Source organism: Coturnix japonica, chromosome 1 (genome assembly GCF_001577835.2).
Source record: "Coturnix japonica isolate 7356 chromosome 1, Coturnix japonica 2.1, whole genome shotgun sequence".
Lineage (NCBI taxonomy): Eukaryota > Metazoa > Chordata > Aves > Galliformes > Phasianidae > Coturnix > Coturnix japonica.
The window spans coordinates 40226966-40250704 of NC_029516.1; the positions used below are offsets into that span (position 1 = coordinate 40226966).

The window sequence follows — 23739 nt, forward strand, 5'->3', positions numbered from 1 at the left end:
TAATAGCTGTTGTTTAAATGAAAGAAAGAAAAAGTAGACTTTTTTTGCAAACTCAGAGTGAGAGGACTACAAAAGAACAACAGCAAGGAACAAGATACTGGCAGCCAAAGTATAAGGCAGGGACTTTTAGAATTTGTTCACAAGCTTTCTGTGCCAAGGGTTTAATAAGGCAATACTAACTTAAAGGCACAAATCTTTTGTTTTTGGTTAATCAGTACTAGTGAATTCATTCTTAGTCAGATGTCAGTGGTGTTGTCTATACTGTAAAGTAGGTGTACTTAGAGCTCTGCCAAGCATTTCTGGTTGCCCATTTTTACAACCTCTTGGAGGATATCAAAGCACCCCATGTGTCCAAATTCCCTGCTAAAGGGCACTGGAGTGAGTGGAGGTATACTGCCACCAACATTCACATACAGCATTATGGAGATTCACATATTTCCCTGTGGTATAAGCACAGCTGCCCTACCATGTAAAATAAACAATTGTCACGTTGTTTTTGCTCATTGTTTCAACACTTTAGTTACAATTTCAGTCTGATTATGTACACTCAGTAATAAGATGAGAAAATTAAAATTATGCAAATATTTTTGAAAGTCACTCTGTCCTGAAGTTAGAATTTGGAGTAATGTGCGTTTTTGTGTGTATATTCAAGAAATAATATGACCACTTGCTTTAAGTCAAATTGATATGAAATTAATTGGGATTAAGTTAAATTACCTCTTGTTAAAAGAATGTAAAGACAAGTGGTAATGCATGGAGTTCTCTGACCAACAGGCTGAATTTTAGTGGCAGATCCCAAATTCCTTTTGCAACTATACATTCTTCATGATTGCAATTACTGATGTAATGAAAACCTAGTTAAAGTGCAGTTTCTGGTGCCAGTTTGATAAGGGTTATACACTGTGCTGGTTCCTTCTAAAATGCATTTTGAAATCTCCTTATCTTGTTGTCCTTTCTTGTTACCTTCCTGTTTATCTCATTCATCATTTAAGCAACGTGTTTTCTTACAGCATTCACCTAACTTTAGCCATCTAAAAGTTAATCATCTTGACTAAATGAGAGTAAATTGAGAGTGACAGGAAATTCCTGAGGGTGATTCACTTTTTCCTAAAATAGATCATGTAGTCAGATTGGAATAAATTGCCCTCTGGGAGTGGGCCACTCACTTACCTGCAGAGGGAATGCAGGAAACTAGCTTGGAGAAGATGGTGAATCCCAGTTTTTAAGTGGAACTTGTTTGGGAAATAAATTTGGGGCTGCAAGTTAATTTTTCCAAATGTTCCACTGGGAAAATGCAGTGGGATTTAAAATAATAGTAATAATAAAGAAAAAGGAAATAGACTCTCCAAAACAACAAAATAAACACCCAAAAAGACCTATTTGGCTTCTACCAATAATTTTCAATTGCCGTCTTCTTGATCGGTTTTGAGAATCTTAGAAAAGCTGGCTTTTTATGTACAAATATCTGAATAAGGCACAGAAATCTTAGGGCTGTTTGAGACCTGATGAAATTTTCAGGAAGTCCAAGCCTTAAGCATCCAACTGTATTGCATAGTCCCTAGAAATAGATTTCTTCTTACACTGACTTGCAGAAGCTTGTAGTGTGCACATCTGACTTTTTAAATTTATAATGATTTTTGTGCAAATGTGAAACTAAAGATATTCCATAAACATTTTTGTTACATCAGGTGGCTTCTTAAAAGAAAAAAAAAATAAATTATTTTTGTTAAAGAAAAAAGATTTTTAATTCAAAAATCATTCTTTCCTTGTCCTTCCAATACAAGGACTCTAAGTTCATTTTGGTTATGAAATCAAAATTTTCAAGTAGAACATTGAATTTAATTATTTGGGTTTTTTTGGTTTGTCAGTTTGTTTCTCAAGGCAAGCTTTTTGAACATGTGCTCATCTTCAGTTGTACGAGCTAAGCTACTTAAACTTATATTTCTCAAACATTTTGATTTCACAAATTACATAGAAAACTGAGCTTCTTTCAGGAAATGAATGTCTCCACTGGCCAGGTTTGGGCAAAACATAGACCTTTTTCACTGCCTCAGAGACTAGAAAGAGTCAGGATGAAGAAAGAGAAAAGATACAGAAATCTGCTTTGAAAATGTAAGCAATGTCTGCAAGAATTATGATGAAAAATGGTGTTTATTCTCTGATTATTTTAGAGGATTATGTCATTACTCCTGTTACAAAGATGCTGTTTTGCAGTGTACTTATTTACTAATCTTTCAGGGTTGTTTCCTTCTAGATTATATACATAAGAGTTAGTAATGAAGAAACAATCTTCTCTAATTTTCTGTGTTGAAAAAATTACAGTGGAAGAATTTTTTTTGATCCTCAAAATAAAATAAATATTGCTTCTTACTTCCTTCTCGCATTATGGAGAACATCATTTGTTTAATCCTTAAGCAGAAACTTCTAGAGGCAGAAACATCTATCAAAACCAGTAGCAATTATATTAAACATGTTTATGTTAGTTACAATGTCCCAGTATAGTGTACTTGTATGTGCCTATTTCCTGCTCATTGCTTTTACACAGCCACAGGCTCTGAGTGGTGGGACTTTCAAGCAGGGCTGACAGACGGTGCTCCGTCATCCTCTGCATAGAGGATGGGACAGGCATTCATGCTTGCATGGCTCTTCTTCTGATCCACTGCATCTTCCAAACCTGGGAACTAAAGGTTTTTTTGAAAGATTTCATTAAGGCCATTGAACAAAAATTGCATTTTCACTCAGCTATTTTCTATGCCTCTAAATTCCTTCTTACTTTCCCCAGCAGTTACAATTCTGTTTTCTACAGGACCATGAGTGTTATAGTTGGGTATTTCAGAATCTATATCTTCCATTCAAACATAAAGGGAATCCTGCAACATGGCACTTTTCAGTGAGAATCCAGCCCCAAGGAATTCATCTGCTATGTATCCCCATGACACATGCACAGTAAACACACAAGATATGACTTTACATAAAAAGTAGTTGTAACTACTTATCACTACAAATTACTTCTAACACTGTAGTGGAAAGGGCAGTTTCCCAGGATGTGTAAGGATCCTGGGCTGGTCGTCTCCTTAGGCTAATAAAGTTCAAAGGCACTGTTCTTGTTTCTGAAGTGGTGACCTTTACCATCATGTTACAAATACTTCTGGATTGGGCAAGCTCCCCTGTTCTGAAGACTTTACATCCAAGACTTCAGAATAAGCAAACATTACAGAGAACCTAAGTCTGCATTCTGATCTTCACATTTTAAAGTCAACAACCATTGATTAGATTTAAAAAAAAAAAACAAAAAAAAAAACAAAAAACAAAAAAAAACCAAAAAAACCACACCCAAATTCTAATATATAAATCTAGCCATCATAAACAAAGACATTATTCAGGTCAGTTTAACACTCAAGCTTTTATTCTTTTTCTTTCTACGCAACTGTCTAGCTCCAGCAGAAGGGCCAGAAAACATTTTTCCCACCACAGGTCGTTTTCTGTCAGGTAACTGAGGTTTTCTTCTGAGATAAAATGTGCTTTTTGAGAGCTCCTGGATGGATGTCTCAGTTATTTGATTATTTCATACAGATGGATGTAAAGAACAGAGGCCCTTACCATCAGGAGAGTCTTCTGTTCCCTGGATCCCAAAGGATGGCGGTATCTCTAAAGCCTTGGCTCAAGCATTTTTAGGAATGTGGCTGAGCATTTAAAAGTTAGATGCTACAGTCTAAAATCTGTAAGCACTGAAATCCTTGCTTCACTTAGTTCTTCAACTCTGGTTTCAAAATCTTACCCCTGTGAGGTGATGTAAAGATATAACACCGGAGATAGGGGTGACACTTTGGCCACATGTCTTTTATCAGCTGTGGGACCTTAGGAACCAGGTTGAAATGGCAGTATCTAATTTTCTTGGAGTTTTTCCCATGAGTGACACCTTTTTGCAGTGCACTTTCAAAATGTTGCCCTCCTTAATTACTGTGGAAAAGTGCTTAAGGAAAAGCACCTAGGGAATATTAACAATTTTAGAGTGGAGAAAACATGAAAAAATCTGAATGTCATAGAAATGGATATGCCGGTCAACTGCAAGCAAAATGAGTGGATGAAGCCAGGAGATGAAAAAGCTTTGTTTCTCATTATGACTCTGTCAAAAGGTTCTGATAAAAGGAAATACACAAAGCTACTATTAGTTAAAGGTGAAGCTGCCTTCATAGAGCAGTGCTGTTATTCCCTATATATACGAACAGTGTGATTTGGTTCAGACATTTTTGTCTCAAAGCTCTTGACAGTCTCATACAGCGTTACACAAATTAAATCTTGTCAGTAAAATAATTCATGGATGACAAAATTAAACTCATTGTCTTGGGTAATTCCTTGGCCTTTGTTTTCATTCACTCATTGCAGAATTAGTTTATTTACTTGTAATCTGTTTCCCCTGAACCCAGAGAAAAGTGAGCATACTGTGATCCCATATGCATTACTTTTTTTGTTGTTATTGTTGTTTCCAAGAAACATCAGCATTCCTAGCACTTCTGTGAGAATTTGTACTTTGGAGGTTGATTGAGGCAATTATGAAATGACATCATTTCTTCAACTACTGGCAAGTGGAGTCTGACATTGGGAAGTACTTATGTTTAAGAACAGAGCAAAAAGATGATAAGAGCATTGCCAGGTTAAAGGTTTATAGAACCTTGTTTGAAACACAAGTGACTGAATAGCATATAAAGAATATGATTTGTGAAAAAATGACCTACAAGCATCTCCTGTCATTAAACAAGTTTGTGGTGAAAATCCTAAATTTCTGTAGTTAGCCCTGTTGAAAGCGTTTTACCTACTTTTCCTGTCATCATAAATGTACTATCTGACAGGATCGCTTATCTGCAGAACATCACCTCTCCTCTTTCCCATCTCCATATTCGTGCTCTATTGGCCACACAGAATTACTTCCTCTCATCCTTCACTAAATTGAAACATACAAGTACCACGCACAGGCTGACACAAAGATAAGCTGCCAATGAAGAGATTTTTCTTCTAAGCAACCCCTGAAACTAATTATTCATTTAGCTTTTGCTAAATGGGTGACCTCTGCTATGCAGGCCCTAGTTTCATTTCCCAAAGTAGTTATAGCCTTGAGCTCTTCAATATATTTTTCATGTACTGAAACAGCTGTGTATACTCTTGTAGAGTGGCATGAAGGTTAATCTAAGTAAGTTTCTGAGACTTTCGATGAATACTTGGCTTTGATTGATTTGCTTGAATCTGCTCTTAAACAAGATCTTCTAGCTGAAGCTGAATACTCTCAAATGAAATCCCTCAAGAATCCCATAGCTTATACATGATAAGATGTAATTGTTTAAAAACTTATCTCTTTCACATTAGTACTCCCCCCGCATTTACCACATACAAAAGAGAAATCCAGCTGTTCAATTATGAAAAATAATTCCCATTTTAGAATACAGGTAATATATACAAGGTCAAAAACCGGGCAAGAATAATTTGCAACTAAATTACTCAACGTAATACTTTGACTTGATAGTCCTTAGGAGGAGGCTTTGCATAAGTCAAAGGTCTTTGGAGTAATATGCAAATCAAAATCCTACCACTCTCCTAAATCCTTTTAATCCAGTTGTTAATCTCAATAATGACCTAGTTTTTGGAACCTTTGCTGTGTTCAGCCACTTAATCACATTACCTAGCTTGCCCTTTGCAAACTTTTAGAGGAGAAATACTTGCACATAAATAACATCCTGCTAGAAAATAACTGAAGCCCTGCTGAACAAGTGCATTTATGTAGAAAACATTCTACCACCTGCTGAAGCCTCACATAGTCTCTCACTTCACTGCAGCACTACATTTTTTAGGAGCTAGTAGAGCTTTGAATAATGTAAAGGAAAAAAAGAGGAGGGTAAAAAATTCTTGAACTTAGCTGAAGAATGCTACAGAAACATCAAAGTGAAGTATAAGCAGACATTACATAGTCAGAGATGTTTTTTTGTTTGTTTGTTTGTTTGTTTGTTTTTTGTTTTTTTCCTGTGTGTTGTATGATCACTGATGTCTGTTTATCTGTAAAAATGTGTGATGAAAAATCACCAAATTCATGTGAGTATTGAAAAAATAGCTGAAAAAAATACCAGCCATGAAAATACACAGAGTAGCTTCTTTTCACTGATTTTCTTGTGGAGAGTGAGAAATGTTTTCTCTTTAGTGCAGGACACATCAGGTATATCAGCTTTTGTCAATAAGAGAGGAATAGCTGTGTATTGTGTCTGGGAAAATATGCCAGATGAGTTCTACACATTAGGAGGTTTTTCACTAATGTTTGGTCTTTTTCAAAAAAACAAACAAACAAACAAACAAAAAAACCTATTAAAAATACATATACATATACATATACATATACATATACATATACATATACATACACATACACATACACATACACATACACATACACATACACATACACATATACATATACATATACATATACATATACATATACATATACAGTAGGTAACTGTCGGGTAAAAAACTGACTCAAAGAAAATGTGACATAGTTACTTTCATGAGGATAATTCTGGGGTCAGGTTTCAAAATGGCCACATTTTCCACTCAGGAAGTTTGTGTGAAAAACAGTTGTAAAAGATGCAGCAGAGAAACAGTCATAGTGAGTGTATGGTAGTCAGCTTGTAGACGTCTACCAGAAATGTTCTATATCTAAGCTAATCAGTCTGATCTCTTTTTATAGCCATATAGTTTGGGAATTATTCATCTCATCATCATCTAGACATATAAGTAGATGGACTTGAAATAAAAACATTTTTGTCTCCTGATTGACACAAGGGATACAGAAATGAGCCTGAGAGGGATGTGTTTTCTGTGTAATTTCATCAATGAGGTAATCACATACCTGCCTGATTGTCAAATATCTGTCTGTCAAAGATGTTAAGGGCATTTTTGAATGACCTGGTGGAGAGAGAGAGCAGTGATTTGTTTTTATTATTTTATATCACTTTGCTTTTGAAAGAAACTTTTTCAGCACAAGCCAGTCACATTTTAAAAAGAAGACTTCCATCTCTGATCTTTTATAGCCACTCTAAACACTCTGCTTTTTAAAAATTAAATCATTTTTGAAATTAAATAATATTTCTAGCACTCTCTCTGACTCAGAGAGAATAGTGATGAGTAAAAACTGAACCAGACCCCCATGAAGTTGTCATGAAAACAGAGTAACGTATCCATATTCCATAAATTGTCACAGTGGATAAAAGCATTTGCTAGCTCTCCCAGGTCTAAAAGACCATGACAGGTTTAAGCTTAGGACCTCATCTTCAGTTTCCCTGTAATCCAACAATTAACCACTCCAATGGTGAAGAGTTTTTGTTCCATAATCCACATGAAATTTCCTTCCTCAGGACTTTCTACTGTTGCTTCATGAATGAGTCCTAAATTATCAGTGAAGGGTACAGGCAACTCTACAGATAATTCAGCACAGATGATTTTCGAGCTAATGTCCTGTATTTCCTATCTTGGATCAATGACACACTGGAAGGATCGGGTGACTATTCTTCCAGCACTGACATTTCCCTGCACTACTGCTCTTTCTCAGGAAAAGAAATAGATGCACTACCTTTAGAAATGCTGATACTTCCCTTACCTTTTATAGCAGAATTCTTAAGCTCTGCATTTAAAACACTCAGCCATTCAGTTGTACCTTTTGTGACTGCATTGCTTTTTAGTGCTTTACCTTTTAGAGTCTCTATTTTATCTCTATTTTATCTCAGACATGTTTCACGATTACTTCATTAAAATATGACCCTATTGACTCTACTTTCCAATGCATATTTTCAAGGCTTTATAGAGTTATGCATTCATTCCTGTCTTCAAGTTGGCACTTACTGATGACCCCTTTAAAATAACAATTTGACTAAAAGTTTGTTTCGTTAAAGAAAATAGCATGTTACTGGTGAATCAGTGGAGTATGCTACATGTACACTCTTAACCAGACATTTATCTTCTTGTGTATGACATGGCGAGTCACCTGCAGATTGAATTAGAAAAAAAGGTACCTTAAAATAAATTGATTCACGATCAAGATTCTTCAACCTTGAACTAATTTAATTAAACAAAGCTGTGTTTTTATGAGTAATTTAGGAATTCTTGTGTGTTTGTTTTTTTTCCTTACTTATCATAGAACAAAAATTAAAACAGACCTCAGGGTCATCCAACATCTTTTCCAACATACATATCACCTCAACAAAGAGGCTTAGGTCTGGCTGTGTCTATTCAAATGCTCATCAAAGACAAAGAATAGCTTTTGTCTACCACCCAATTAAGCAATAGCAGCAAAACTTTCCCCACAGAACAGTAAATATTTCTGAATGGAAGTGTCTGTGGCAAAAGAAAAAATGCCTGGTTAACAGTGCAGGAGTCAGCCTGCCACCAATCGATAAACTGAAACCCAGTGCTTCCAGATTCTAATACAATCTGTCAGAACAAGAAATCTGTGCTGGCTCATAATGCAGACAGATATGATTCAGACACAGAAAGAAAAAGAAAAGGGGGATAGGGAATCAATATTGGGAAATCTCATCTATAGCTGCCATCTGCAGGTTGGAAAGATTGAGCTTTCTATAACTCGAAACATTAATCTCGATGATGTGCAAAGGCTGGGAAGATGAAAAGGGAGCACTAGATAACAGAATGAAACCTCTTAATTTTATCAGGCCCAGATTGCACTGCCACTAGCATAAAAACTGAAAGGGCTAGCCTTTATATGTGCAGACATTCAGTACTTAGGGCCTTCAGTTTATATAGTTCAGTAAAGTTAGTTTCCTTGTTCAACAAAATAAAAGCTGAGGGAACCTGAAAGAAAGAAACAATTATCACAAATGTCCTTCTGAAAAGTCTAATAATAATAAAGTATTGGCCATTTCACTATCACCAGGGTGACACACACTACAGAGTGTTTTTAGGGTATACTTTTGTGAACACACAGCACTTTTACCAATATATGAATCTTTCCTTATGCTTATCAGAATTCTGCACAGAATGAGCTCTGTGAAGGCAGATACTGATACAAAGAGTAGTAAGAACTATTGCTGTTTAATATAGAGACAAGATTAATGTATTCAAAATGTCAAAGTAATTTGAAGTATAAAAGGGCAGCAGACCTAAATTTGTAATCATCTCAAATCCTTTATAGGGTGAAAGTCATTCACTCACTGGATGGCTAATTTGAATTGTCAATTGTTTGACTCAATTTTGATTGCATCACAATTGTGTTTTTTATGTGCAAATTTTTCCACTTTTGATTAGTATTCCTACATCCTCCAGGTAGCAGCTATAAATCATAGAACAGTTATGACAAAGTTTGGGTTTTTTTCAATGCCTATTATAATTCCATTTTTCTCATTTATACCCTAGGCAAATAAATCACACTGGAAGTTATCCAAAGGACGGAGCTACAGCAAAGATTATAGTGGTCAATACTTACAGAATTTATGCATGAGTAAGAGTAAAACTGCTTGTGTCTGCAGTCACAGATAAGATAGAAGGTTACTACAAGAAGAGTGTGCCAATGTTCTCAAAGATTAAACCATCACTGTAGAAGCAGATTTCTGAATGTTTGCATGTTTATGATTTTAAAAGCTTAGGTTTCTTCAGAATTAAACCTTGTCTCTGAGTGCTCTATCCTTGAATTGATTACTTGTCTTGCTTGTCATAACTATTTGGCTTTAGTACTTCTGTTAACATTAAAATAGTGTGGGAAATAGACACTAAGATTTGTGTTCAGTAAGAATATTACAGGCACAGAAATATTATGCAGTACTTGATGGTATTCATTGGTTTCACTGTAAAAGGAAATCTCTGCAAGTGTATATTTTAGTTTCAATACACGATGGCAGAATCCATATGATACATTATCAATGCCTTTAACCTCTCACTTATGTTCTGCACTAAGCCATCTCTGCAGGGAATGCAATATTCTGGAACATTTTTTAGTAGAAGTTATTAAAACACTGTATGGGGTACAATAGTCCTGAAGCAAAGACAAACTTTGAGACGTAAGACTTTTTGTTTATTCTTTTGGATTATCTATCTATCTATCTATCTATCTATCTATCTATCTATCTATCTATCTGTCTGTCTATCTACCTATCTATCTATCTATCATCTACCTACTTATTCCTGATTCAAATTAATAATCCTAGTTTGCACAGTGGAAAAAAGCAACACAAGATAATATCTTATACATATTTTACTGAACAAAGGGAGGTTGTTTTGTTGATATATGCATCAAGAAAGTTGGAATATCTGTGATAGAATTGCTACAGTGTCTGTTAAACCTACGCATGTCTGACTCATGTTGATGCAGAGGCTGATTTGCATATGTGCCTGTTTACAAATGGAAATGAAATGAAACACAGAGCTGCAAGACTATAATCCTGTGTTCTGCATATGCAGGCTGGGATCAAATCACTGCACACTGTTATCTAACAGTTTAGGAAATCTCTATCTTATTGTCTTACTTTGCAACAGCACTGTCTTTTCATTTTTTGGTTATGTTAAAAATAATAAAAATGGCACACTGTGATGAGAAACACATTGGATTTTTTATTGGCTTTTTTTTTTTTTTTTTTTTCTCCAGTTGCATTATCAGCTTATACCTCCAAGTAAGTCAACAAGAACGGTATATACACATGAATGCTGGTGGGCTCTGATCCTTAAAACCAAAGCAATCCTGAGTGATACCGGAAAAAAAATATACTGCTTTACCCTTTGGCTCCAGTTTGAATCTCAAGTTCATTCGAAGAACCTTCAGGTTATACTGGATGCACTGAGCTACTCACCTGGTGAAGTTACTAATACATTTACCTACTCTATCTTCTTGAGCAGACTGCCCATCAAAAACGTATTTCTGCCTTAGAGCTGCCCCCTCTTCCATTCTGCTGTCTTTGGAAATACACACATGAAAAGAAGATGAGCCTGGGAGATGCCATAGTCCAATTCTGCACCCTTCAATATGGTTTTAGTTCACTGGTATATTCTTGTGATATGCACCCATCACGTGCTCTTACTTGAAAATAGCAAAGACAAAAATCTGTAGCTGTTTCCATATTTTTGAACTTACAGTATGCTTTCTTCTAGAGGTTACAGTTTTTTGGGTTTTCAAAATTAATGTAAAAATTACATCCTGTTTAGACAGGATTATGAGAATTCTTCAATTTATAGTTCACGTACAGAGCCCACCACAGAATTCCTAGAACTCTAATTCATCATTTAATTTCAGAGAAAATGCTCTTGATATATCAATTTATATACTAGTGAAAACATTGTTGAGCAATAAAAGCATCTATAATTTTGCAAATTAAATTATCTGGCAGTTAACTCCTGGCATGGGAGAAAGATCTACCTTTGAACTGCTCCAAGAAAAGTTCTCATTTTATTGAAAGCTGTTGTGGGTGCCTCAAAACTAATGGCTGTAACTCTCAGATTAATGCTTTATTCAATATTCTGAAAAGAAACTAGTGAAACTAGATCTAGAATTACACTAGGTGCAAGGTCAATGCAATCAGAAGCTAAACATAAATGACCTCACATATATGAGGAAAAGATGGAGAATGGGAGTCAGCTGATCAGCTGATGATCTCCTCAGAGATCCCAACTATTAAAAATAAAACACATCACAATTTGCTGCCAATTCCAAAACTGAAAGCTCAGTTGTGATCTTGAAAGTGTTCATGCTGACAGTTAAAAATTTAAAGAGCAAATAAACTCAGTTGGCTTTGATGATCTGCTGTAAATTATGCTAATTCCTAAGGTTTTTGTTTATTTATTCTAGAAGTGGGACATGAGTAATTGAAATCATCCCATGGGTCACTCTCTTGGTCACACAATGACTCATCTGCTGAGCTGGTAACAGAACTGTCTCTGCTGGATCTGTATTACTTTCCCTGTGTTTCTGGCAACAGTCTTACTGCTAGTTCAGTATGATCTGCAAACCTAACATCGCCATCTGCTACCACTCAAGTGGTACAACTCTTTCCCAGCATTCCTGATGTTTGATGTGCCAAAAGCGGAGGTTTTAGAACTTGATAAGTGCTTTACAGTTGGAAAGTGCTGAACTACAACAATTTTATGTCCACTCCACCTCACCACTTGCACACTTGAATTGGATTTTGAGTTTCCCCAATCTGATTCTATAGATACTTAAAAATAAATACAAATAAGAATGCAGAAGTCACTCTCACGGCATATATTTATGATGATTGCCATAAGACACACCACTCTACCCACATATTCTTAGTGACTGCAGTATAACAGAATGACAGAGACAAAACAGTTGACTTAAACCACAAAAAAACAGTGAATCAGATCCTTGCCAGTCCTGGGTGGGAAGGGGTGATATAAACACAGAAGGCTTTAGCAGAAAAGTTAGCATCAGTAAAACAAATGAAATGAAAATGCCATCCATAGAAAGATGGAATACATTCTAGGTAATCCTTCCTGAAGGAAGGCTTAAAAAGACTACACTTCCACTTAAACTGTCCATATGGCAGATTAGGAAGACTGAAAGAACAGAAGAATCTTAAGAAAAACATACCACAGTATAGGAAGTGGTTTCTTTTGTTTTGTGTCTACAACTGCTCCTGCTGCCATATGCACAGTCCGTGATGAAGGGGTAAGTGAGTATCTAAAAGCTGTTGACCAAGCTGAGAATAAGGGAATTTCAAAGTACAGCTATATTCTCCAACAAGTGCAAGATCATCCTGTTCATACTCTGAAAACATCCCCAGAATGATATCCAGGCAGTTGTTCTACATGTCTCTTCCATCTGATGGGTAAAGAAAGTGAAATGGATAATTATACATTGATATAATAATTTTAAAATTTCAAGGGAAAGGCCTTGAGCAATGCTTTTGTCTAATGACTGCTTTAGCCTAAGAAGAATCCAAGTTACTCAGATACAAAAAAATGAAACAAACATGAATAACAGGCTATAAAAATAAAATCCTACCCTCTACTTGGAGCTACATGTGTTGAAGTGAGTATCAGTATTCAAAATCGCTACTCCCTGAAGAACTGGAAAGTATCTCTATGTCGACTGGATAAGATCTATAATAAAAGCAACTGGCCCATCCTCAAAGATTTCACCAAACTCGAAAGTGACTTTGTTAATGTCTGCTAGGGGATAGGGAAGAAGAGTGGGCAAGCCAGAAATACATTGGTTTTGCTTACTTAGTGTTATGTACAGGTAGCATTTCTGCTTTATGTGAAGATAAAGTGAAGAAAAGCATGCAATTGTAAATAATATAAATGTGCCTACAGCCAAATAAACCTTCTTTGAATGAGTCTGGGCTGAGTTGTAGGTCTAATGTGTGTCTCCATGAAGGAAAGAGAAGAAAAATCTCTAACCATTTGGAGAAGTGAGGGCTTAAATGAAAGGAAAAGGAAAGGGAAAGGGAAAGGGAAAGGGAAAGGGAAAGGGAAAGGGAAAGGGAAAGGGAAGAAAAAAGGAAAAGGAAAAGGAAAAGGAAAAAAGGAAAAGGAAAAGGAAAAGGAAGAGGAAAAGGAAAAGGAAAGGAAGAACATTACAGGACCCTGGAAAATCTGCTAGTGAATTTAACTTGGCCTTATCTGGCTGGCATCCTTGGGTGTGGGAAGCCCTCCCACAACCATTTTCACTCCTTCGAAGAGGGCCAAGGAGCCAGTCTAACACTCAGCTGTTTAACAAAACACTCAGTGTGCTCAGTATCTGGGGCTGGAACTGGGAATGCAGGTCTTCCATAAGGAGTTCTGATGAGAATTTAAAGTACTTCCAAACAACTGCTTGTCCCACTCTTCCGAACAGCACGGACACAGCAGAATCTGCTGAGGTAACTGGTGGTCTCTGTGGATTGGTTTGTGTTTAGCGGTTTGTTGGGTTGTTTTTGGATTTTTTTGTGGTTTTTTTTTTTTTTCTTTTTTTTTTAATGACACTTGCATATGGACATGTAGAAGTGAAAGCCACAGCCTACTGAAGTCAGTGGATGCCTTCCCAATGTTTCCAGGCAATTTTAACACTAATTCAATAGGATGTTAACTTGCTTGGAGAAAGCATAAACTAAAACATCAGCATTTCTGCCCTGGGCTTTGCAGATACAATCTTCCACTCAATGAAATCCTTGTAAACTGCACAAAATCCTTAAGTTTGTACCCTTGCATTTGTTTACTAGTATTCAGCACAAACAGGTCATGTCATTTAGCTACTACTGCAACACAGAATATTAGTATGGCCATCAAATCACTCTAAGTTCTAGAAAATCTGAGGCTGGTTTTGTTATTGCCCACTCTTTAAAGTTCATTTTGAATGCTGCATTTTTGCTGCTGAGTACTGCATGCTGTTCACGTTTAACATTGACAGATAGTGATAAAGTGGAACAGTTTCAAACTAAAAGAGATGTTAGGTAGAAATTTTTTACTTGGAGGGCAGTGAGGCACTGGCACAGGCTGCCCAGAGACATTATGTATTCCCCATCTCTGGAGGCATTCAAGGCCAGATTTGATCAGGACCCGATCAGCCCAGTCTGGTGGCTGGCAGCTCTGCCCATTGCAACAACTTCAGTTGACAACTTTCAGATGATTAAAACACATTCCAAAAGCGTTCTAATGCTTTAAAAATTAAAAAAAATTAAATATAAATAAGTAAGAAAGAAAGAAAGAAAAAAAGTTGGAAGAAATTGCGAAACAGATCTTTTACCGAATCTTCTGGGTAAGAAACTTTGATTTATGGTTGGAGATACCCCAGGTTCTTTTCCGCACAATCATAAAATTCCAACACACTCACTGTTTCGCCTAAAACTACTGCACTCTCACGTTGCATCACCCACAGAAGAAGTCACACTAAGAGACAGAACTTCAAATCTGGTGTTCACTTGTGTGACTTTAGGCTTCAGCTGATTATAGATGCAGCATATAATGCACTGAGTTACCTATGTGAACCTTGTCAGTCCCTTGAAGCTTGTAATTATTTAAATTAGACAAGATCAGGGAATATGCAGTGAGGAAAAGAAAAAAAAAAAAAGTGGTTTTAGAGCCTTGAGTTCTTGTTTTCATCATATTCCATTGATAACCCAAATTTTGTCATGTCTAGATTTTTCAGCATTGAAATTAAGTGGAAAATACAGTTTGGCAGCTCACTAATGGTTTTCCCATTTGCGAGAAAAGTGGCTCTAGTTAGAGGAAAACAATGTTAATAGTTAATGTTCAGCATGCTCTGAAGAGCAATTTGGCTTTCAAGTCTGGCATGGTTGGTTTTATATTAAACTGACAGAATTTTTGCAGATAGAACTAGCATTGTCAGAGTTTTCATTTTCCTTTGTTTTTCTATTTATGTGTCTCCATTTACCATAGTGATAAAAATTGGTAAGATTACATGCAGTACTTTCAAACCTTAAGTGTTTCTTATCAAATTACCAGAGGAAAATTTGTTTTCAGGTAGTGAGTTGATTTTAATAAAAAAGGCCCTGGAAAAATCCGAGCTGGAATGATCCTTTTCCCATGTTCATTGTGCTTTTTACACCTTGCATCTTAAAACAGCACATTGCTATTAAACATTTCTTTTTCTTTTCAATGGAAAAACTTCAAGAACTACAGCTCTGTTTTGACTTTTTTTTTTTTTCTGATGAAATTTTATGAATATTAGTTAAGAAAAAATGCCTAAGCAACGCATATGGTTAAAATAGTTAATATTTGCACACAACTCATCACTAAGCAAGAACTTCATCTTCTCAGAGATGCACTCTCATTTTGCTGCTCGTAGGAGTTTCTTCAGCAACAAAGGTGAGTTGAGATGTGAAGCAGGCAACCCCAGGCAAACCCAAAGAATTAAAGGACTGCTGATAAACAGTGAAACCTGTTGAACCAGTACCTCAGGGTAAGTGATGCTATCATCAATGGTTCCATAGGAAAAATAAATAAATAAATAAATAATCTGAAACTTGGGTTTTGGCAAATAAATACAGATAACACAATTCTTAAAAGAGGTAAGTCTGTATTCTCAGACATACTGATCTAAAAAATATGTATATATATCTTTCTCTGAAGGGCACCCAGGACATAAATACCTGTGAGCATTTTTCCTCTTCTTTTTCATTTTTCTTTCTTTTTTTTTTTTTTTTTTTTTCCAAATACTTTCTTTCCTTCTTTGTCAAGGTTTGTCAAACTACCTGCAAAGCTAAACACTAACACTTTATTTATTTTTTATTTTTTATTTTTAAAAGCAAAACAAAGACATTTTAACCAAAGACAGGCAAGTTTTGACACTGTCACAAGGAGTCAGAGAGCAGCCAGCATCTCATATGCAGCTAAGTCAAAATCCAAGAACAAAGGGGTTTTTTTTTTGAGACCTCAGGAGTTCAACTCAGAGCTCTGAGATCTCACCTTGAGACATTCAGGCCTTGTATGTAATGCACTTGTCATGCTATTAGTAAATGCATATATGCTGTTTCACCCCATAATGGCTCAAACATTTATCAAATTGGAGAAAATCTTGAGCTTGTTTCCCCATCATACTAACAATTTCTCTTAGTGAAAGCATTAGGATACAGTGAAGGGAGTTCATATATACTTAAACTGTGTGAACAAGACAACATAGCTCTCCATCCTGGGGGTTAAGTTCAGGATTGGGCAAAACTGAACCTTAGCTTCCTTGACCTCACTGCTGGACTAAATTTAACCTGCAGTAGCAGATTTGAGATGATAGCACCAGCTCAAGTTCTTTTTTATTTTAAAGGAAGAATTTATTATCCTGTTTTCTGGGGCAAATCCTGTGGAGAGCAACCAATAGGTCGAACCACATTCCTGGAGCTTTCAGCAGGGAGCTAAGTGTGCTTAAGGAGGCAAGCTGTAGAACACATAATTCTCCACATCTTCCAGCTCCAGGCTAAGCCTGCTTTTCTCATGCTGAAACACTCATATTGCCTTTGAACCCAGCTAGCTCTCTGTCACAGGAGATTAAGGTACACCAATGTCTATAGCCATCAACACACTAGGAAATGGCATGTTCAATACTGCATTTATTATCAGAGTGACTGCTGTACTGAGGACCAGTTGTGTTTGCTGGGGAACATAGGAAGCCAAGGAATCTTGTGGGTCTATAACTATAGCAAGACATTTGCTGTAGTTGACAGGGATCTGGACTGGTGATTTGAATTCTAACCCTGGCACAAAGGTAGGTTGTATTAGTTTAATACAATGTGATCTAAGTCCCTGTGTAATGCTATGACCATTACTTCATATTTTTAGTGAAAGAAATAAATTTTCTTTAATAAAGAATATAAATAATCTCTATTGTCTTCAAAATGTTCAACTAAATGTGTCTGTAAGAAACAGGCAATGAAAAGTGAAAAATTATGTGTTCAGTAAAAATGACTACAACAAGAAAAAAAAAAAAAAAAAAAAAAAGCATTAGTAGAGAATACATAAAGAGCTGTCTCCCAAGACAGAAGACTGCTTCATAGGTGTTACATGTTGTTTGTCCACACTACTTTTGAAATCACAACAACACATCCGAATTTCAGAGAACTTACTTTAATCCTGGCTTTCTCAAGGAAGACTGCAGAATTATCAAAGATCATCTATTATTTGAGTTACTGAACATAAAACACAATTTTGGGGGAAAAAAAAAAGAAAAAATATTTGGGTTGATATGGTTAGAATTTCCATTCTCAGAGATCCCTCTGAAATCCATGTAGGGAATAGAGGGGAAAAAATCAATCACATTTCAAGTATTTTTATTTTTTTTTAATTTGAATCTGAGATTGCAATTCCTTATTTATTCATTTATTTGAGAGGTGGGGAGAGGAGGATTGTGTAAAATGTTGCCTTAAACAACTTGTTTAATTCCCTTAACAGGCCAGGCCAGTAGACTGGGAAAAATAGTGAAATATAAGATTAAAAACTACAAGTACAAAGGTGTTAATTCTCTGAAGTACAGTGGTTGAGATTCACATCTCTGCTGACTGTTGGGACACCAAGAGAAGAGTGGCTGACATTTTATGCCTCCGCCAACCTGTGAGCCTGCTAGCCCAGCTCCTGAGATGAAGATTCCTGTTGTTCTTGCTTAATGGAGATTAGTAATTGCTCCCCGGGCTGTTTTCTTAGACTTCCAGTTTAAGCAACCAATCATTAACTTGATTTCTTTGGAAGAAGGAATCCAAAATATCAAAAGCTGTCCACTTTAAATAATGACTCAAGCATGGCTTTCTTAACTCCCGTGAGAGCCATGGAGATGATTCAGTGTATTTCAGGCAAAACAAAATGTCACTTTCAGCACTAATCTGAAATTCCAAGTAAATCAAGTGAAAAAAAATGAAACAAAGAAAACCAATTTTTTTTATTCTTTTATTTTTTATTTTTATTTTTTTGCCTCAGGATACTTGATAATAAGCATCCTGTGAGGGATACATGCATTTGTAATAACAGTCCAGTGGCCTGCCTTGTGCTCATTCCACATTCAAGCAGGACCTCAGAAATTAGAACTAGCAAACATGAGCGAAGATCTTCAGAATCAGGCATTATTTACTTCTCTCTCTCTTTTTTTTTTTTTTTTTTTTTTTTTTTTTTTTTTTTTGAGCATTCAGGATTCAGGAGAGGATGAGGTGCGTAGAAAAGGGAAAATACTGTGGGGGGCTGTGAAGGTCATCTAAATAAGTAATAAGTGATGAAGCATTTGCCATTACAAATAAATCACTACTTTTTCACTATCCATTTTCCCATTAAAACTCTTCCCAGATACGGCATCAGGTCCAGTCTTTTCCTACCAACACTGATGCTTAACTACTATAAAATGGAAGCACTAGCAGGATGAAAATGTTCAATGTAAATTAGTAATAACATTCAGAATCAGTAATCATATTGTTTGAAAATGTGTTACTCTTGATGCGTTCTCATTCCTGCTGACATTTTTACTATATAAAACAAACTATTAACACCTACTTTACTTTGTACTTTTGGCAAGGTAGCATGTTTCTCTTTACAAAAGCAATTATTATTTGACTTTTCTAAACTTGTATACACTATTAGCAGAAAAATAACACTGTTACAAAGATTTCTAATCCAAGAATTTCAGAGCACTCTAACAATTTATCTTAATTAAAATGTGTCCCTGGAGAAGAATGTTTTCCCTCAAATCACTATTCAAATGTACAGGGTAATGTTATCCACCTCATAATAAATTAAGAATATTCTGCCAATATCTTTGTCTTAACAGTTAATCTACTTTGTCTCCATGTGGATGCTCTTACCTTGTGTCCTTATTGTTGTTTTTGTGATTCATTTCAAATGGCTTTTGCTGAATTATAATAAAGAGTTATATAAAAGGCAATAATTCTTTTTGATCAACTGTTGTTCTTTGTATAACTAGCATATTAATGGTTCTCTTTCTGAGAGGCAGGATATACCCACTTACCAAAAGGATTTGTTTGGATTTAAGTCAGTTATAATACAGAGCACAGAAGTTCGCCCATCACGTACAGTAACACAGAATGACTTAGGTCTGAAAGTAAATTAAAGATTATCTAGTTCCAACACCCTGCCATGGGCAAGGCTGCCACTCATAGTCTCAGGCTGCCCAGCGCCCCATCCAACCTGATCTTGACTACCACCAGTGACGGTGACACACAGACTCTCTGGGTAGCCTGTGCCAGGGCCTCATCACCTTCTAAAGGAAGATCTTCCTTCTCCTGTCTGATCTAAAACTCCCCTCTTCACCCCTATCCTATCACCATTAGACCGTGTAAAAGACATTTTCTGTCCTGTTTATAAGCTCTTCATAAATACTGAAAGACCTCACTGAGGTCTCTCAGATACTTCTTTTTTTCCAGGCTGAAAAAGCACAGCTCCACCAGCATTTCCTCATAGAAGAGGTACTCTAGCTCTCTGATCATCCCCATAGCCCTTCTTTGAGCCTGTTCCAGCAGCAACATGTCCTTCTTGTACTGGGGGATCTAGAAGCTGAACACATCACTCCAGATGTAGCTTCATGAGGGCAGAGCATAGTAGGACACTCACTTCACCTTTATGTAGTAAGTGCCTAATTGCCAGCACGTGACAGCTGCAGCAACACTGAACACATTAAATAAGAAATGAATCAACACTGGGAACTGTCATATTACATGACTGATTGAAGGAGTGGTTCTGTTCAGTTTCCTTGTATGTATGTACTCTTTGAAACTGCTTATTTCAAGAAGTTAAATCCAATTTTAAAAATTACTCATTTTAGATCTGCAAGCAGAGCATAGTTTGCTTGGGGCAAAGAGCTGGGTAGCTTATCTCATGACAGGAAGAGTTAGTGGAATTAGAAGAAACTCACACGGCTAAGGTAGGCTAGGAAATACTTCGGTTTACAGTTTGGTTATGACTGGTTTCTGTTGCCTGATCATTCTGGAGTTCTACCAGAGCCTGGATTTTCTATTTCTGGGGAAACAGATTTGTTCTTACCTACAAAGGGTATAAACTTTACCAAGCAAATAACTTTCAGTTTCAGCAGAGCTGTTCACATGCAGGGTTCCTAAACCTTGTCCTATTCTTCTTGTCTGATTCAAAGTATCTCACGGCCTCTTAAGAAATAACTTTGTTAATAGTACACCAGCCCACGACCATCAGTACTTTAGCCCTCAGGGGCAGTGCATCCCACTTCTGATGAACTTCCAGGTGTGAAGCTGACTGTTTACTCTGTTGTCTGTTCTTCCACCTTGGTTGGCACTTTAAGACACACCCTAGATTTATGGCCAAGGAGAGTGACAGCCACAACCCCACACTTTTCTTCAATTTCTCCATTGCATACAGGAGCTGCATTATTTTCCAGAAGACTGACACAGTGTGTGGAAACCTTGAGTGTGTTTTGTTGCTGCACTTGCAAAACACACAAGGCAATGCTAGTAGCTTTTGTGCAGGCTAGGTGATAACAAGACTAACAAATGGTATCTAGCTTGGGCCTAAACATCAGTGAATATGAAATTAAACAGAGCGATTTCTGTAGTTCTGTTCTTAAAGTATAGCTGAAGCTTATACTCTGGATATATTCATGATTCACCTTTGCTCATATACAAAGACAAAATTTGCATTAGCAAGAAAACATGTTGTAGTCTGCTAAAGGAATATACCTCACTGCACTGATAACACTACATGAAACGATTGCACTCAGTGTGTCGGTTAACTGTCTGCAAGAAGAGCAGAATATTCTTTACTAAGCTTGTTACTGTGAAGCTCTGGAAGCCTTGCTTGGGAGCTATATAACAAGTGTTACTTAGCTGTACAATGAAGTTATTTGAAAAACTTACCTAAAGATACTACAAATTGCTTCACAAGGAGTAAAAAAATAAATAATATAATGAGTGCAGTTTATTCTGAACAGATGTAAAGTAAGTAGAAAGTCATTTGGAATCCAGAGCATCAGAAGACCAATGTAAGCATTTCAGAAAAATATTAAACTCCTCTTTTCCACAAATGGATTTTGTGTTCTTTCCCAGAGACTGTTTAGATCAGTTCTACCTTAAGTCAGTTTGCCACAGTGTTGTATTTTCAGGGGTATCTTCCACCTTCAAAAGCTCATAGTAACAGATAACCAGCGATCACAAGTCATAAGTTCTGCTTTTCTTGGCTGGAAATGCACCATGCAGTTTCTCTCCTACATTGTATGAAGATCCTTCCCCTGGAACTAATGATGTAAAGTTCATCAGAAGATGGAAATTCAAATCCCTTGCCAATTTTGATGTTTGAACAATTGCTTTGACTGAAAATGTATACAAGAGTCAGATTGTTATGTTTTCATCAAAAAACATCTAAAATTGTGTTCAGAAAAGTCAACATGTTTCCATCTGCGTCAAGTCAGTGATAAGCTGAATCTTATCATATCTACTGAAATGTCCCAAGGAAGCTGTACATCAAATGTTGAATAGATCTCCTCACCTTTGGGTCAAGTTCCTTAGCTTGATAATATTTTATGTATTCCAGATAGGGCCATGGTTTTAGTGTATTGCACTGCCTCAGGGAAAAGTATCTGCTGTCATGAGTCAAGTAGTATCATACCCTGGCCTAATTCACATAAGGTATCCCTGATTTGAATTAACCAGTGGAAAGTACTTCAGGAATATTTGTACTTGGAAATATGGGAGAAATACTGTTTTCAGAAACAAGGTAGAACTGATCTGTTATGGAAATGTAAGTGTAAAGCAGTAATTGAAACTGCTGGATAAAATTTCCAAATGCATGGTATCTATCATATGTTTGGAGCTCTCACCTTTACAAATACCTGAAGTATTGATCTCTGTTACTCTGGGCCCTGAGATTAAAGACTTGCACTTGAGTTCCTGTCTCCTTTAACCACTGGTTTAGGTTGTACGCATGGAAGTTTAGGCTTGTGCGAAGCAACTTCAGTGGTATTTCAAGGTTACAAGTTGTTCAGTGAGCCTGATACGTCTGACTGGTAAATTACTTTCTGTAAATCAGGAAAAATAAAGTAGTTATGAAATGTGCTTGTGAAACTTGGAGAATGACCCACTCTGACTGACTCACTTCCTTGTTTTATGGTGCTCCCAGGGGCTGTGTTTTGTTTAGAGTTTGGTATTAAGTAGTCTAATTGGGACCGTAGATGGGGGCCTTTTTCATTTACATAATCTTCTCATGGGACTCAGCTGCTAATTTGGTGATTAATTATCCATATTACACACTGTTTATTTGACCATGCCTAGATTAATTTCTCTTTCCAAGCAAATCACATTTAGACATGAATTTGCATATCTTGATTACATTTTAATGCCTTGCCTATCATTGTTTCTTCCCAGGGTACCTCATCAGATTAGAGAAGAGAGCTCAAGCAGAGAATGATGAAATGTCTTAAATGACATTGTGTATCACTGGACAGACCATGCAGAGGACTCAACTTTAATGGAAGGTATGCTCCTTTTGCATTCCTGAGAATCCTTTTGCCATTCCTGAGAATGGTATGCTGCCTTGACTGCAGGTTCTTTGAAAGTTTTGTGGCATCGCTGCTTAAAGAAATGTTTCAAGCAGGATATGTTAGCAAGGTAAAACAAAGGAAATAGTTAATATAAGATTGCAAATGAAAAAGATACAAACATTCATAGATTTCATTTGTACTCAAGCTGTTACAAAACTTTTCCACCTTTATAGGAAGAATGAACTTATAAAAAATTTTTCTGCAATTTACTAGCAGCAGTTAAGCACAAGTATAAAATATTTATTTTGAGAATAAGGTACAAAAGGCAACATGGTAAACCCTTGCATATATTTTAATAAAGAGCAAAGAGCCAATTTGTTCCTGACGTGCTTTTGCGAGAGAAGATTTTGCTAGAATTGCATTCTAACACATCAAGAATCTGCTCAAATTACAGGAAAAAAATGGATTACTGTATTCACAAAAAACCTTTCCAATAATCAATTTTATATCTCAGTGGATGACAGGAAAATTCTCTTTTTAAGGAAAGATGCCTATTCCACACACTTTCAAGTTTATGTACACTTCATATGATCAGAATTCTGTGTCTCACTGTAGTTTACTTTCAAAACACATGCACTACAGAGGAAATATATCCAGATATTGCCTTAAAAAGAGAGTAAAATTTATCATAGGAAGCATGATTTTTTGTAGTTCTTATCATTAAGGGGATGTTCCCTTGTGTACATTTTTCTATTTCATCAGGTCAATGCTACATGATATAAATTATAAAATATAATACATCCTAGTTGTAG

At 36.3% G+C, this 23739-nt stretch overlaps 1 long non-coding RNA gene across 2 annotated transcripts in view; it reads left to right on the top strand.

The window, feature by feature from the left end:
• The window catches only part of LOC107311508, a 35392-nt gene extending 24806 nt beyond the window's left edge, over positions 1-10586 (top strand). For both annotated transcript variants that reach the window (XR_001554105.2, XR_004306786.1), the window contains exon 4: positions 9409-10586. This is a non-coding gene — a long non-coding RNA (uncharacterized LOC107311508). The remainder of the gene's footprint in view (positions 1-9408) is intronic.
• Positions 10587-23739: the final 13153 nt, after the last annotated feature.